Genomic DNA, 17,226 nt, shown 5'->3' with positions numbered 1-17,226 from the left:
TTCAAATGGAGACCTAGTTCACATTTTGCCAGACACCGGACCTACAAGACTGATTTCCATTCCCCAGGGTTTGCTGATGCACAGCAGCCCCCATTTCAAAGGGTACCCAGGAATGCAGTCCTAGCACACCAATCCTTCTTCATGGAAAGTGATAAAAAAAAAATCTCAACTTATTCAGAACTAAAACAAATTTTTAAATATCCAAGAACTCTGTGGCTTTATTCACTGGCTTTATTTTTCAGCTGAGAGCCAGTGGCAGAGGAGGAAGTAGAATTAAAGGCTAGTAGGGGGAATGAACTGGGTTTTTTGTTGTAGCTAGTTGGATTTGTAGTTACAAATGCCTTTCCAAGAGAAATAAAGGTAACAATTTATGATTCATCATACTGTGATGGAAATGGGGAGAGAAAGAAAGTGATAGCTTGCCTATTTTTCAGACTTGGCTATTTGATTTTATTGTAAATACATCTCCTTACTACCTCTAGCTCAGAAACTAACTTGTTATGCACTCAGAATTGCTGTAGGGTAGAGAAACCTGTAGATTATGAATAAAGAAGTCCTTGTGGGTTTCTGTTATTGTCAGGAATCACAAAGCCAGAAAAATAGATCTGTTCATCTAGGATTGAAATTGATAAACTATTGTCTGCTAGGTAAAAATACAAGGTTTCTTTACTCTTAAAAATCACAGGTGTATAGGGATTTCTGAGTAGTAATAACAAAAGGTCATCAGTAATCTTTAGAAAGGTTGTCTGATATTGTACTCTGTAGGGTCACTATATCACTGGCATTACTGATTCTCCATCTAGATGAAGAAGTTCGCATAGAAAGATTTATAGAAATTGAACAAGACSACCACCCTGAGTACCCTCTAGCAATCTGTAAATCCAGAAACTGTTTTTGTGTCTGTGTGTGATTTGAGTTCCTTCCCCCCTCCACCAGTATTCATCCTTCACCTTAAAGGCCATGGTCAAGTACTTTGAATTTTTTGCTGTCTGTAGTTGTTAAAGTTGACATCAGGGTTACTGCTTTAAACATTTCATGCTGGAAAATCTTTCATTTCCTCATTTCCTCCTATTTCCACTTCAATTTCCATTGATGAAGTGCATACTGATCCTTAATTAACAGAAGCACCTTTATTGGACCGAGCAACATGGTTTCTAGATAGCTAAAGACTTCATGATTAGTTGGATTTTCTCCAGAACGTTATTAAAAGCTGGATTCATCTTGTCATAATGGAAATACCTTACAATTTAACCTCAAGAGTGATGGATAAAATTATATTACTCACAGAAACATACCATGAATAAAAAAATAAGCCAGGAGCTGAGGAAATTAGCTGAGTAAGTAGCAAAGTTCAAAAATCTACTAAAATGCAGCTGGCCTCCTTCAGAAAAAAGAAATCTGACCCAAGTGAAATCAAAGGGAAAGTAGCAAACCACCACTGGTAAAGTGCAGGAGAGAAGTTAGAAGAGCAAAGAGGAGATTTGGAGAATAACTATCCAAAGACGTAACAGAAACCCCATGAAATTTTCTAGGTATAACAGAAGCAGGAAGTTATGAAAGAACCAGTGAATCCCAAGACCAGATGAGCATAAACTCAAGAGAAACAATGGAAATAAACTGAAAGAATTCTTTGAATAATCCCTTCCCACCATGTCAGTATGAAATTATACTTTCATTAATTCAGAATCAAAATTTTCAAGTTATAAAGACAGGCTWTAAGCAAAGACTCAAGATGAAGAGGAGTACAAGAAGAGAAACTGGAACAAAGTGACAAATTAAACAGGAACAGCTCACTAGGACTGGCTGGTACATATCCAAGAGCTCTGCAGATGCTGAAGACAGAAGAGATTTAACAGCTAACAAAATATGAATCTCTCATTAAAATCAGCAGCTATATTTGAAGCCAGCAGGATAGCAACTGTTCTAGTTCTAAAAAAGTAGTATGGATCTGGGGAATTACAGATCACAGAGCTTTATTTCAGTATCCATTAATTTTGTTAAAAAAATTTAAAATAGTCTTTTAAAACACCTCAGGGAACATGATAGGACCAATGTATGGTAGAACACCAGTCTTTAACATGCTTATAATCATTGAGAGAAGGTGAGAATGGTGAGGCAGACAAATTTACAGATAGCAGAAAATTATTTCCTTTGGCAAGACTAGAGAAGATTGTAAGGGTTCTGTAGGGGCCTAATAAAGATGTGTCAGTGAGAACCATACTGTCTAAAAATCATTGTTGGCTGATATCCAGGAGTAACAATGACAAGAACAGCCTGAACTRTTTTGTATGTGTAGGTATCCTCTGCAGTTTGCTGACCCAAGTTGTATTTAGAGCCAAGAACTTTGCTGTTTTTTTTTTTTATGGAAGTCAGTATACACTATAGAAAGATCTATAAAGGATGCAAACTCTTATGATTTAAGATACTAACTATCAGGTATTAGCCACCAGGAGGTATGTACCAGTATTCTTTGAAGCAAGTCTTCACCCATCTTCAGGAAAGACAAGCAGGGTATCCAGGTAACTACAGTCCAGTCAGCCTCACCTCAGTCCCTGCGAAGGTGATGGCGCCAAGAGTTGTGATCACTGATGCAAAGTCCAGCTGGCAGCTAGTAATGGGTGGCATCCCTCAGAGGTCAATACTGGGGCCCATAGTGTTTAACAACTTCATTACCAACCTTGGTGGCAGGATAGAGTGCCTTCTCAGCAAGCTTGTAGACAACACTGTATTGAAGGAGAGTCATCAATATGCAGGAGGACAGGGTTGCTGTTCAGAGAGATCTGGACAGGCTGCAGAAATGGGCAAACAGGAACTTCATGATGTTCAACAAAAGCAAGTGCAATTTCTTGCATTTGGGATGGAATACTCCCATGCAACAATACAAGCCGGAGTGGCGGAGTCAAGATGTGTGGGAAGCAGCTCTGCAGAAAAGGACCTGGAGGTCCTGGTGGGCAGCAAGCTGAACATGAGACAGCAGTGTGTCCTGGAAGCATCCTGGGCTATATTAGTAAAAGTGTAGCCAGCAGGTTGAGGGAGGTGATTAATGCCTTCTATTTAGCACTGGTGAGACTATATGTGGAGTACTGGTTCCACTTCTGGTTTGCTAGTACAAGAACACTGACATACTGGAGCAAGTCCAGGGAAACRCCACCCAGCTGGTCAGGGGGCTGCAGCATGTATGAGGAAAAGCTGAGAGAATTGAGTTTATTCAGCATGGAGAAAAAAGGTTTGGGGGAGACCTTATTGCTGGCTACAGCTACCTTATCAGAGGAAACAGAGAAGACAGAGCCGGACTCTTCTTGGAGGTGCACATTGATAGGACAAGAAGCAATGGACACAACTTGGAAAACAGGAAATTCCAATTAGATAAATTAAAAACACTTCTACCAGGAGGGTGGTCAAATACTGGAACAGGTGCGCAGAGAGGCTGTGGGTTTTCCATCCTTGAAGGTGTTCAAGATGACTAGACACGGCCCTGAGCAAGCTGGCCTGATAAAAGTTGCTTTGAGCAGTGGGTTGGCTTAGATGACCTCCAGAGGTCTCTTCCAACCTACATTAGTCGATGATTCTGTGATTCCAAGTGATTACAGAACTCTTCGCCAGGCGTAGTCATCAACCTTCCTTTGACACATCTCATACTCAGTTGTGTAAGAGATGAGATACCACAGCCTCTTTAGATCCCACAGACTCTTCTGATTGAGTCAGCAGTGTAGGTCACAGAGGCATGCTAGTGGTTTGCCTACACTTCCCAGAAAAAGTGATGTGCAAGGTGCCTGTGACTGAGCATGAATGAATCCACACAGAGCAGCACACTGACACTAAGGCAGCTTTAAAGCTGACCTCAAAAGATAGTAGAAACTTAGCCCTAAGGCATCTCCTGTCTAACCCCATATAGCTGTTTCTGACCGTTTACCAGAAGAACTGTTCTAGTGGAATTTTTAAACAAACAGCAAGATACTTTGAAAAAAAGAGAAAAGAAGTAGCCATAAAGAAGTTCTGAAGTTCACCATTTTGTCCAGATATCTTTTAATGATCCTTCTTTGACAAAGCTAGCTTTGTTACAGGCTCTCAAATGACAAGTGTATTCATTACATTATTGAAAATTGCCTATACTTACCAAAAAGGCAGGATGCAAAATGGTTGAACTCATTAACATAATTTAAAAAATATATATGAGCAAGTTCTTTGAAGATGATGTCTCTAATTGCTGTACTGACATTTCAAGTGTGATATAGTTGCATCAATCGGGGGAAACAATTTAGTGCTTCAACATTAATTCCTAATTAACTGGTAATGTTTCCTTATACTTTTATGAGCTCATTTCTACTGATATGCAATTCTTAATCTATATTGGTTCATATTGTGACACAATTCAAAATTTTTCTCCCTCTAAGAACACAGGTAATAATTATTCCGAAGAGTGAAAATTATTATAGTTTATTTGCCATGGAATGGCAGCTTTGAGCAACAATAAACTAGGTGAAGGGCTATCACCAAAGAGTAGCAATAGTGGCAAGGTGTCAGAATAGATCAGAATGAGGCAGAAGCATATTCCAGTTGGGTGAAACAGATGCTGCTCATTTGTTTAATATCTTCCATAAACAGATGACAGAGTCAACAGCATGTTACAAGTTATATTAGAATAGAAAACCTTGCAAACACTAATGAAAAGGAGGGGAAAGGAACCTAGAGGAATAAGAAATGGAAAAATGAGGTCAGTTTTAAACATGCTCTCTGTGAGGGAGAATAATTCAAAATACAGATATTCGCTTGCGTGAAATACTTTAAGATACATAGGGTTAAAAATATTATAACTTGTGCCTGAAGATCAAAATAGATATCTGTTGGCACTGCAATATTGCTCTATAAAACATTGTGTGACTTTTGAGGAGCAGAAGCCTCATACCACATATCAAGGAGGTAACATCTCTATATCTTGGTGGCAAACATCAGCTACCACACTGCATACATTTTCTAACACTTCTGCACAAGAAAGATGTCTATGATTTTTGAGAAGAAAAAAAGAAGTGCTGTTTGGAGAGTTCTGTTAGCTGGGAAGCTGCTGAAAACAGAATGATATTAATGGGATGTATTAACCCTTCCTCGTCTTTATAACTGAAAGTTGTGAACACATGCTAAGAGACATGAAAATCTGTATTTCAGTTAGGGCTACACAGCAAGATGTGATTAAAATAAGAACCCTTCTCTCTTTCTCACACCTTTGACAAACACAAAATTAAACATGCATCCCACATGCACTGAAATTTTCAGTTCCTGAGCAATTGCTTTTTGAACATGTATTCCATTCCCATGCAACTGGAAGGCTTAGAGAAGATAGAGCCATACTCTTCTTGAAGATGTGCAGTGAAAGGACAAGGGGCAAGAAACACTAGTCACAACAAAGGAAATCCCAATTATCTATTAGAAAAAGTATTCTTTTCACAGGAAGGGTAGTCAAACTATGGACCAGATTCTTCCAGAGAGGTTATGAGATCTCCATCCTTGGAGATATTCGGAACTTGACTGGATAAGGCCTTGACTAAGCTGATCTAACCTGTATCTGACTGCAGCATAGGCCCTGCTTTGAGCAGGATATTAGATCAGATGACCTCCAGAGGTCCCTTCTAACCTAAATTACTCTGTGGTTCTAACAAGTGTCTGGAGGAGAAATCCTCACACCTGATAGCCTTCATAAGTCAGCAATGTCCACAAGATGAGAATCTGTGGCCTCATGTGGGAGCAGATATGGCACCAGTTCTGCAGATGTGTGTCAACCACTGCACTCCAATGCCAGACTCTGCATTTTCCATAGTTATTTCATTAACATATTCAGTGTGGGACTCTGTCTGTTTGCTCTGGCCATGGTTACAGTACTTGAAAAGTGATAATTGAAAACTAAACTATCCCTACCGAAAAGCAGGAGCACCCTTCCTTCTGTTTGTCTTCAGGCTTATTTTGCTTATGTTTAAAAAGCAGTTTTTAATTTAGAAAAAAATGGAGCTTCTTTACCCAATGCATGGGCCATTTTCAAAATTGAGGACTTCTTATAACCTCTTACAGCTTACTTAGGAATATTCCTCTCTTATACCTACTTTTTTCTCCTACTGATAACCTTTCAATTTGCAGGGGCTCAGCTGCAATAAGATCTATTAAAAAATTTCCCAATGCATATCTGAAGTACTTTTGCTGATTTCATGCAGTTTATGGCAATAGTAATAACAAATTTTATTCACATCTCATAAGTCTAACTTACAATCATAAAATTAACCTTTTCTGCCAAAAGGCAAGGGGTCTCCCTGATACCAAGTTGAATTCAGCACAACACTAAAAACAAATTTGTAGACAGATACTCTAAAAAAAAATGGTTACGAATGTGTTATATAGATGTATAGCAGCAAGCATACCACACAAAAATGTATTTAGCAAAGAGCAAGAAAAAGCTCACAGCTACTCCAGCCACCACATTCAAGGACAAATTATACCACTCATACTTTTAAATAGAAACTGTTGTATTAAAATAAGGTCAAGGCTGAATCACAAACATACAAAGGATATTTTAGTTATACTAAATGTGAACTGCAAGGATGGTACAGGTGAAGAAAGTGATGGCTTCTGTGACATTTTTATGGCACAGTAGGGGTTTTGGTTTTGTTTTCTTTTTATATTGCAAAGCCATGGCAGCTACAGGCTTGTTCCCGCCAAAGTAGGTACATAGCCGGGAGTTTTGCTGTGGGAGAAAGGTTGAGCCGTCTCCTCCACCAGAGGCTGTAGGTTTCCTGCTGAACCCAGCATCCCAGTCCCACAGGYTGATCATCCTTTGGAAACCCTGGACAAAGCTGACAAGAGCTTACGACCACACAAAAGGGAGAAGTTCAGTTGTCACTCTTCTGCTTCTGGAAACCTCTGGATAACAGAGATGTGAGCTCAAAGGCAGGGCTGGACACTTCATGCCGCACCATATATTCACCTCCTGACATGGCACTGTGTACCGACACGTTCCTGGACAACCATTTCAGCAGCCTCCGCCAACCCTCATAACAGCCAAGGACATGGTAGAGAAAAAGCCACAAGGCATGTCTTTTCCTTGGCATGGTGACACCTCAACACAAGCTATAGAAACAGCAGGGACAAGCAAGAGCTGAAGAGGAGGAAAGGTGCAATGGGAATGGGACTGGAGGGATAACAAGCTTAGAAAGTGGGATATAGTGTGAGGTGAAGGCTCTAGTTACTAGAAGAGGAAGACTACTGCATCAGAGGATGGGGGGCAGAGAGGTTGGGGGAGAGAAAACTCCAACCCAGACAGACAGAAGGAACAAGCTTGGGCTGTCTACTGTGGATGAAAAAGCAAGTTTTGATGAGAGCTGCTGATGGTTCAATGCATCAGACCTCAAGGGCTGCTCTTTAAACAGCTATTTGCTGAGCTACAGCTGAGAAGTTCAGGAAGGGAAAAATGAAGCAACGTCAGCGTAAAACATAGGAATGGGGAAGAAGCAGCCCAGCTTTGTTAGCGTAACATGAAGCATTCACGGTCTGATGTGACTGTTCTCTGAATGAGCACCTTTATACATTGTTTCTTACCCAACCAGGACACAATGTGCCAGTCTTAACACTGTCCATTAAAAATAAATAAATAAATAAATAATCTATGAAACATCCATGTAGTAACGAACAAAGGGAGAGAAGAAACATTGAAAAAAGATTCAAGTTAAACCCTTCTRTGGCTGGATTCATAAATCTGCTGCAATTTCTTAACCTCTTGTATATATAGGCAATGCACTGTGGTCTCAGAGCAGCCACAGACCTGTGATGCGGGTCTCTGTACAGAAGAGCACTGCATTGGCAGGAATCTGAAGGAAAGTATTTCACTTCCTTCCCCCTGCCCAAAGTATCAGGGAAAAGCTGGAGGCATCCTGTAGGCAGTACATGGAGGAATGAAAAGAGAGCTGAGTCATATTTCAGCTTCTCCTGCTGTGAATTATATAAGACTATTTCTCCTGTGGTATCAAGTAGAGGAGTCCCTAGGCCACTCTGCTAGATTAATTGGCCTAGCAGCTCTGAATCAGGGAGTCACAACCAGTTTCTTGGCCATGTTTTTTCCTTCACTTTTCCCCACACTTTGCTACATCTGAATGCAGCTGGGACAGGGCAGAGAAGGGAACCTCCAGTTAATAGAGAAGAAAACAATAAGCCGGCTCAGTTCCCACAGAAATCAGTAGGAGTGATGACACCGACTCCAGTGGGCCCTTAATTATCAGGGAAAGAAGGCTCTTGAAGAGATAATTACTGCTACAGGTCTCAGAGTGTTATTTAGTTACGCATAATGGTAACCATAACCACTATGCACCTTTTCATTCTTTCATTCTACAGTATATAGCAAATACTTTGCAGAACGGTAAGCACAGGAACAAAACACAAACAAATGTAAGGTGGTTTAACTAGTGAGCTGATGTCTCAGTCACTCACCAGGCTGATCATTATCCAACTCAGTAATTTTCCTGGTTATTTTATTGCATTTCCCAAAAGAAAAAAAGATGAAGAAGGACACAGTGTCCTCAAAGCATTTCAGGGACAGATTCTGCCACTCTTACTCCTGTTGAATAATACCATGCCCCACAAGTTGTTCATCCAAGTCAACTGAGAAAAGGGATCTGACATTCTTACAGGTGACAGGGGCTTCAGTAAAACATGCATCTAGTAAAGTATATGACAGTATGAGCAATGGTAGAGGAATGAATCCATAAATCTAAGTATACCATAATGCTTTCTTTTTTACGTGACAGCAGTGATCTCACTGGACACTTAGGTATGTGGCATGCAAATTCAGAAGCACTAGAATGCAAATGTCTAGTCTTGATTGCCACCTGTCATAATACATGACATGCACAACAGTATTGGTGTACCTGTTTGAAGTGCTGATATGATGTAGAGACATTTATCAGACCATTTCAACAGCTGCATGTCCAGTTTGACTTTGTGAGTAAAACAATGGACTCTTTTGCAACATTTTAAAATCCCATATACAGAAAAAGAAACCATTTTTTTCAATCTCTGAGTAGTTCTAAGTCTGGAGAAATCTGGACCCTCAAACTGATTTCTTCCAACCAACCAATTCCCTGATTCAGTCTTATTCATTGAAAAGAATCATGAATGTCCCGCTTTCAAATTGAAGATAATTTCCTAGGCATTACAAATCGAGTGATCAGAAGTTTCATTACAAAGAAGCTCTCTGATTAGCAAAGCCGGTTGCCTCACATAGAATCTCAATTCCTTTGTTAATCTCACAGATAACTGCAACCTTTTCAGGCAACAGCTTTCATGTTTTTTTTCTCCTCGGGTGTTCCCTCTGATGGAAATGTTAATCTCAAAACCCATATGTTTCTATTTGTAGCATTTTCTGGAGTTTCACTTTTTTTTTTTGTTTTGCTTTATGGTAGCTTCTGAAATAACACCATATGTTTACCAAATTAATCCTTAAAATGATTTTCCCAAAATGTCTCTTTTCAGACTTCTTGCTGTTCCTCAGTTTTTGATCTCCAACTATGCCTTCTTTTTGAGGTTATATCACTAACCTTATATCACTAACCTTTTAAATAAATTAGAGTCAGAGACAGCATAATGTAGGAGCTGAGTTTCTCCCCTGTTTTTCTGACATTCTGACAGAAGGTAAATTCAGATTGTTTCCTTTTCTGTCATGGATTTTTGGGGCACTTAGGAACTCTTCCAATATTCTTCCAGGTATCAGGTAGATTCTGCATAAAATCCAGAATTTTCCTGGTTCATCTTTGGAACCAGACTGACTCCACTTAGTGTATACAGAGCTCATTTTCTGAGAAAATACAAGAAGGCAGGAGGACAGGATGTCACACTCTGTACAAGGAATCCTACTCAAACTGCCCAAATTGTCAGAGATACTTTTATCACTTCCACTGTGTTTAGACCTTTGCTGTTAAGTAACTAGTGTAGATACCACTCAGTGAACAGGGTCATTTGATGGTGAGGTGAATTTAGATGAGGGTGAACAACTAAATAACATTCCTAAAATGTCCAAATTCCCACAATATCGGGATATGAGAAATTGGGACAAAGTTACAGCAGGGATCCTAGTCCAGTGCTCAAGAAAGACTCGTCAGTCAATACTTCTGAAAGGGCACACAGTCAGCAGCCAGACTGTATTCTGTGTGGCAAGGATTTGAAATTTAGCCTTTTTCTGTTCCTTTTTGTAATTGTTCTGGCTGTTGCAGAACATTCATTCATGGCTTGAGCAGCTAGTTTGGTATATAAATGGTACAGAGACTGCCCCAGTTCCTGACAACTCAGTCTAGGACAACACAGGGATAAAGACTGATTCTTTTTTATTAACGAATATATAAATGCACACCACTTACTACAGCTCAAACTGCTTGGCACCAAATCACCTGACCACAAAGTATAGACCATCTGCAGTATGAACTTGCCCAGTGCGTGTGCAGCTTCTCTCTTTACATGAGATTTTTTTCAAAGATGAGATCTGTCGAATAGCAACTTCTGTTGCTGTTTCTGAGCACAGTTCAGTTCCTGCCATCACCTGCCAGTAGTGACACCTCACCACGGAGTCCAGAGCACCAGCTCAAAATGTTGCTGGCATTTAAAATTCTACACTTCTTAAAAGGCCTGTTTTTCCTAACTTTCTGCAGCAACATTCTGCCTTTCCCACTGATATTTCATGGTTCCACGGGAGTGGTTCCTTCCTGATGCCCCAGGTCTTCACACCACCCTCTTCTGGGGCTCTAGAGTATGTTGTTTGTACTAGTTTCACAGATCAGGTCAGTGGCTTTATGGCTGTCTGTCAGCAGAGCTGATAATGAGACTAGCAAAGGGATCTTTTACAATATTGCCAGGGCTACTTTGTATGTGCTGAGGTTTAAGAATGCTCCTAGCATTCAGATAGATGGAATGGCTTCTGCAGCATCAAACCAGCACAGAATTAGCCCTGGTTTTAGCACACCTTGAGCTACTAGCAGAGTGTAATGGGGAAGAAAAGGGAAAGGGAAAGGGAAAGGGAAAGGGAAAGATTTACAGTTTTGTTGACAGCTCCCTGCTTTCTACCAATGAGGCATTCCCATCATTAGTTCCTCTCTCATACAAGATACTTTCAAACAGAAACACACAAACATCATACCCCATGTCCTCCACATGCCTAGAATACCTGCACTAAAGTCATCTGGGCCCATAGTTCTAAAGAAAAGGACTTTTTCTCAATACTGCATAAATTTCTTACTGGACCACATGGATCAGAGGACTACCTGAAATGGAGTTAGAGATACCCCAGCACTGATGGGAAAGAAGGATCCAGTATTATCCACCTGTGATGCATTAAAGAGGTCTAGATTTCACAGTGATACTATTATGTACTCAGACCATCCTGGAAGCTGAAAGATTTCTACACAAAAGTGACTTCTGTTGCAAAAGCTGGTTTGCACAATTTACGTACCCTGAAGTTCCAAATATGCTATTCATCTTACTGAAGCAAATGGCTAAAGAAAAAATTTTAAGAAAAAAATTGGTAGAACTTTTCTTTCATCGAATAAAAATGCCCACTCTGGCTGTCTCTCAGTTTGGCCAAGGTTATCACAACTCTGCTTGAATTTTGGCTAGAATAACTAGTTTAATTAGGGCTTTAAAGGAACAATGTGTGATAATAATATAATTTCCTTCTTCTTGAAGACTTTGTTCCTGCTTTCAGACCTGAAAAATCTTGTTCTATTTTCAGAATTCATACCATCATAGCTTTACTATTTTTGTTTGTTTCCATCCAGCACCCAATTTGATGCCCCATAGATCTTGTATTGGGAGACAACAAACAACAAGTCCTTACCACTGGTACCAACAACATTGGTTGAAATGTAATTTCAGTGTAATTGAAAGCTTAATACCACCTGAAGTTAGCACTCCTGTGATGGAGATGCTCTCATTAATGAAAGAAATGGGCATAATTAATTCCATCTGGAAGGCTGAAACATTGCAAATCTGCCTCCCCAAACTCCTAATACATTGCATAAGATAGACCTTATCTATGACAGTCAGCACAGGTTTAGATATGAAATGCATAAATACCACTCAGACTGAGACAAAACAGCGTAATGAAGTGTTAGCTCTGATTTATCATCTTCTCAGGGAACCGTTGTTTTAAGGTCCCCATTGCAGTCTTCCACTTTGTAGCACAGGTACAGATTCATGCCAAGGGCAGAACATAGCAAGGCCATGTTTTTTTTTGCCAAGTATACTAGTGGTTGAGTGCCTGAACAGCCCCATGCCACCAGCTGCTTTCAAGAATGTGAAGACTGCCAGCCTCTTCATATATTCTCCCTCTTCTTATAAGAAGGGAGACCCAGTCTGAAATCATATTACTGCTTATTATATTTTCAAAAAATGATTCTGTTTTCTTTATTTTGACTGAAGGTCTCCACTACACTAAATGCTGTTTATGTCCGGCTGATACCATAACATTATTAAACTTTCCTAGTCAAACTCACTGCTGATGTGGATGTGCTAAATCAATTCTGTTGCTGTTTGAGAAAACAATACACTTTTGTTTGGACACTATGAAAAAGAAATGCACACACTTCTTTCTATTAGTTTTCCATGAAAAACAAATCTRCATTTTCTGGTATGCTTCTCTCCTCTGGAAGGCAAAGGTATTTTCAAAATACCGCTGATCCCAAAGTTGAGGTTTACTGATGTAAAAGTGATGTTTTGGCAGCTGACATCTTAATAACAGGCTCTACCTCTCCAGACAGACTACTTCCTGCTTAATCAAAGGCACTAACATTTACGCTCAGTAAGGGAGCATGTAAGCTGCCCAAGGGGCTGGCTAATACTCTGACCAACAGGTATTGCACTTCAGGGCCAGAGAGTATCAAGAGAGGTAAGGGAATTCTTCCTGTCTTGCTACAAAGAGAGAAGACTCACTTGCTAGGGCTTTCAAGCAGATGCTTTCAGGGAAATGCAATAACGTCCAACTCAGATACAATCAAATGTGGGCCCCTTTCACCTGCATTGGGAACGGATCTACTGAGAGGATCATGGCCTTCAAAGTACTTTAACAATGTTTTGCTGCATGCATATGTTTTTGCATTCATATATTACAACAGTATTTTGAACAACTCTTCCAATTCTTTGTGCCCTTTGTGGATCTGTTTGACATTTAAAATTCAATCTCAGTAAAAAAACAAATTCCAGTAAATGTTTCCAATTGCAAACCAAAATTCTGTTGAGATTTATCCAGTAGGGCAGGGGTCAAATCCTTGGAGAGGATTTATTACATAATGAATATGAAAGACAATAATATACAAACATATCCCTACAGTGTCTCTATCCTCAAAAGGGAGACTCAGATAAATATAGGGCAAGTTGGAAAATGTTTGGTGAATACTAAAAGTGACAAAGTAAACTTCCTCCTCCTCTTTAGATAATTTGGCAATAGATGAAGATAGTTTGGGGAAAATATTTTCTGTTATTAACACCAATCATTTGGGACTTTTTTTAAATCAAAAATATTCACTGGGCCTCTAGTTGCTGGTACTGCAAAGCAGGAAAATATTCTTTTCTTGGTTGGTTTCCACACTACTCCACTGAATAAAAGTGCTAACACAACACAGGCAGGGAACACAGTAAAGATTAGTGGTGTTCTGCCAAAGTTTTCATTCGCAAAGAGCCTCCATGTGTCTTCAGTCTGATTCATCTTTTGTTTTAGATTAAGATAAATTAACTAAGTGAAAAAGTAACATGAAGAAACCACTAATAGGACTAACTGCCATTCTTATCAGCCTCTTTGCACAGTCCTCTCGTCTGCCTTTGTATCTTTGTAAATCTCAGTATTGCAAGATCCTTCAGTAGGTCTTCATAGGCRGCAGTAATTTTGATTATGATGAATAATTTTATACTGTCATCAGATTTTATCATGTCTCCATTCCTGCCCTTTTCCTCCTCATTTATAAAAATGTTAAGTGGCACAGATGAGAGRGAGACCTCATGCTCAACCTCTCTTTCTGCTCTGAAAACTGTCCATTTATTTCTTCTAGTTTTCTGGCTTTTAAGCAGTTATTAATTCACGAGATCACCTTCCTTTTTCATTTTGTGACTGTTTCATTTCTTTAAGAGCCTCTAGTGACAGACCTTGCCAAAGCTTTTTCAAAATTCACATACATTAACTCAACCAGACCATCTTTTTTGTTATACCTCTTGAGATGTTCAAAAACTCTAATGGATTTTGTGAGGTATTACTTCTTCCTACAAAAGTCTTATAGACTCCTTGCCATTATATTAAGATTTAGTTGTGTGTCTATTCATTTTATTCTTTGCTATCTTTTCTATCAATCTGACAGATATAAATATCAGCCTTTCTAATGTACAGATCTCTAGAACATCCTTAGAACTTTTTAAAACAAATTGGCACCATTTTTGTCCCCTCCTATTTGTCTGGTACTGAGTTTGTTCTGACTAGAGGCTATACATCACTATCTTTTGCAATCCAGCAAATTCATATCTGAACTCCTTTAGAACCCCTAAGGAAATGCCATCTTGTCCAGGCAATGTCTCAACATTATTTTTGTCATTTTATTCTAAAATATCTTCCATTGATGCCTCAGTTTTGAGTCAGTTCTTCAAACTCATTTTCCATTAAAAAATGTAACCAACTTAGGAACATTCCTAAGTTTCCTTATAATGAACACGAATACAGAGAATTCATGTAATTTTTTTTGCTCTTGCCTTATTTTCCTTGAGTAATCCTTCCATGCCTAAGTCAGATATCAGGCTCATGGTTCTCCATGGCAGGCTTCCTGCTTCYGCTGTACTATAAAATGTCTTCTTTTTTTTTTAATGGCTAGTTTATACACTTTTAGCAATTTTCTCATCAAAATCTTTTTTGGCTTGCCTTGCTGTGAATTAACATTTAACTTCCCAGAGTTCATGTCCATTTCCACTTCTCTCATTTTAGCAGTCTTTTAAAGATGTCTTCTTACTTCCAAGACCCTCCTTTCTTATGTTCTTTTAGCATGGTCTTTTTTTATTTTTGAAGATCCTCTTCAAGTCCTTTCTGATTTATGATATACATTTACTCTGAACCTAAAACATTGATTTGCAATGTACATTAACTCGAACACAAAAAATTAGTCTAAGTCTCCAAACAGTCTACATGCTGTCTGCAGTGTTTTTACCCTTTTAGCAACTCTTGTTAATTAGCCTTCTCACTTACAGGTAGCTTGGCTATCATGCTAATTTTGGCTTTTTCTCACTTACCATGATATTGAATCTGACTRCATTGTCACAGGTGGTTGGTAATTATGTCTTAAACCAGTCCCTATGCACTGGTCAGGATTAAATCAGGGCCTGCTTTTCTTCTCGTAGGACAATTGCTCTGAGAAGCAGATCTAATAGTGTTTGAATACCTAGTCTGTTCATCATGCTGATATAACCTTGCTGAATCTAAAATGGACTAGTGAAGTTATAAACATTTGATATTATTCATGTGTTTTCTTCTTTGCCTCTGTCAACTGATGAGGTCTCCCAGGCATATGGGAGAAGCTCTCACCCTTTCTGGGAAATCAGTGTGCTTGCGTGCCTCTCTGAAGTGCCTGCACACTAAAACATGCAACATGGGGAATAAACAGGAGGAATCAGAGATGTGTGTGCAGCTGCAGAGCTATGATCTCACTGTGATCATGGAGACGTGGTGGGATAGCTCACACAACTGGAGTCTGCAGTGGATGGATACAGGCTCTTTGTCCTGGACCGGCCAGGACAGCAAGGAGCAGGAGTCACCCTGCGTGTGAGGGAGCAGTGGGAATGCATGGAGCTCTGCCTGGGGACAGGTCAGGGGCCAGCTGAGAGCTTGTGAGTCAGGATTAGCCGGCATGGTTGATGTTGTGGTAAGGAAGAAGTAGATGAGGTCTTCCCCTGACAACTAGAGGAAGCCTCACATTTGCAGGCCATGGTCCACATGGGGACTTTAACCACACAGGTATCTCTTGGAGGGGCAACACAGTATGTGCACAAGCAGTCCAGGAGATTCCTGGAGAGCATCAGTGACAACTGCCTGAGACAGGTGATTGAGGAGTCAATGAGGACAGGTGCTCTGCTGGACCTTGTACTTAAGAACAGGGAAGGATCCACTGGGGATGTGAAGGTCAGGGCATCCTTGGCTGCAGTGATCATGAGATGGTGGATTTCAGGATGCTATGAGGAGGGAAGAGGGCAGAAAGCAGGATTGCAACCCTGGACTTTAGGAGAACAGACTTTGGCCTCTTCAGTGATCTGCCTGGAAGAATCTCATGGGATATGGTCCTAGAGGGAAGAGGGATCCAAGAGAACTGGTTGATACTCAAGGATCATTTCCTCCAAGCTCAAAAATGGTCCATCCTGAGGAGCACAAACTGAAGCAAAGGTGGCAGGAGGCCTGCATGGATGAAAAAGGAGCTCCTGGCAAAACTGAGACCTAAAAAGGAAGCATACAGAAGGTGGAAGCAGGGACAGTTAACCTGGGAGGAATATAGGGACATTGTCTGAGCATGCAGGGAAGGGGCTAGGAAAATAAAAGCCCATCTGGGGTCACAAAGTGGAAATCATGCTTAACAAAACTGATAGCCTTCTACAAGAAAATGACTGGCTTGGTAGATGAAGGGAGAGCAGTGGATGTTGTCTCCCTTGACTTTAGTAAGGCTTTTGACACTGTCTCTCATAACATCCTCATACACCAACTGATGAAGTATGGACTACGTAAGTGGTTGGTAAGGTGGATTGAAAATGGATGAACTGCTGGGCTCAGAGGGTTGTGATCAGCTGCATGAAGTGCAGCTGGACTGCAGGCCAGTCACTAATGGTGTCCCCCAGGGGGTCGATACTGGGTCCAATACTGCTTAGCATCTTCATTAATGACCTGGATGATGGGATATAGTGCGCTCTCCACAGGTTTGCAGATCRTCTGGTGTATCAGCATCTTTTCCTGGGGCAGGAGTGGCTGATAAACCAGATATTTGTGCTGCCATTCAGAGGGAACTCAGCAGGCTGGAGAAATTGGCAGACAGGAGCCTCATGTTCAGCAAAGTGAAACACCAAGTCCTACACCTGGGGATGAATAACAGCATGTGCCAGTACAGGCCATGGGCTGAATGGCTGGAGAGCAGCTTTGCAGAAAAAGACCTTGGGCTCCTGGTGAACAAGAAGTTGCCCATGGGCCAGCAATGAGCC

This window comes from Apteryx rowi, unplaced genomic scaffold (genome assembly GCF_003343035.1).
Source record: "Apteryx rowi isolate R43461 unplaced genomic scaffold, aptRow1 scaffold_196, whole genome shotgun sequence".
In the NCBI taxonomy this organism is placed as follows: domain Eukaryota; kingdom Metazoa; phylum Chordata; class Aves; order Apterygiformes; family Apterygidae; genus Apteryx; species Apteryx rowi.
This window is presented reverse-complemented; position numbering follows the sequence as displayed.